Source organism: Chinchilla lanigera, unplaced genomic scaffold (genome assembly GCF_000276665.1).
Source record: "Chinchilla lanigera isolate Chin_1 unplaced genomic scaffold, ChiLan1.0 scaffold00077, whole genome shotgun sequence".
NCBI classification, from domain to species: domain Eukaryota; kingdom Metazoa; phylum Chordata; class Mammalia; order Rodentia; family Chinchillidae; genus Chinchilla; species Chinchilla lanigera.
In genome coordinates, this window is record NW_004955478.1 from 8,720,981 (window position 1) to 8,721,971 (window position 991).

The 991-nt window shown below is 34.7% G+C and overlaps 1 protein-coding gene across 6 annotated transcripts in view; it reads right to left on the minus strand.

Moving 5' to 3' along the window:
* Tanc2 (tetratricopeptide repeat, ankyrin repeat and coiled-coil containing 2) overlaps window positions 1-991 on the minus strand; it is a 386,320-nt gene that overhangs the window by 350,168 nt on the left and 35,161 nt on the right. The window lies entirely within an intron of this gene.

A 991-nucleotide genomic window follows, 5' to 3' on the forward strand; every position in this document is an offset into this window, starting at 1 on the left:
TTACATATTTGTGAAGGGAAAAATCCAAAAGGAAGAGATAACTATAAATATATATGTACTAAATAGCATTGCACCCACCTATATAAAACAAACATTCATGGAGATTAAAGATCAGTGCAGAAATTATTGCAATTACAGGCCAGGGATATAGCTCAGTGGCACAAGTGCATGCCTGGGATAAATCCTACTTGGTCATGATGTATATCTTTTTGATGATTTGCTACATTCTGTTTGCCAGTATCTTCCTGAGGATTTTTGTGCCTGTGTTCATTAGGGAAATTGGCCTGTAGTTCTCTTTTTTGGTTGGGTCCTTCTCTGGTTTTGGTATCAGGGTAATGCCTGCATCCAGGAATGAGTCTGGGAGTATAGTGTACCTTTGAATTTCATTAAAGAGTTTGAGGAATAGTGGGATTATATCTTTTCTAAATTTCTTGAAGAATTCAGCAGTGAATTGGCCTGGGATTTTTTTTTTGTTGGTAGGTTTTTAATTACATCTTCAATTTCATTGATTGACAGTGTGTTGTTTAGAATTTTTATATCTTCTTCACTCAGATTTGGTAATTCATATGTATGTAGGAATCTGTCCATTCCTTCTGTGTTTTACATTTTCTTAGAATACAGGTTCTCAATGTAGGTATTCATGATTTTCCAGATTTCTGCAGGATCTGTTGTGATTTCACTGTTTTCATTCCTAATTGCATGGATTTGGGTCTTTCCAAAGAAGGTTTGCTAAGAGTTTGTCCATTTTACTTACTATTTCTAAGAGCAAGCTCATTGATTCATTGATCCTATGCATTGTTTTCTTAGTCTTAATTGCATTAATTTTTTTTTTTATTTATGTATTTTTTTTTTGGTAACAGGAATCAAACTCAGGACCTTGCACTTGCCAGGCAGGCACTTGTACCACTGAGCTATATCCCCAGCCTGTAATTGCAATAATTTCTGCACTGATCTTTATAATTTCTTCTGTTGTACATGCTTTGGGTTTAAC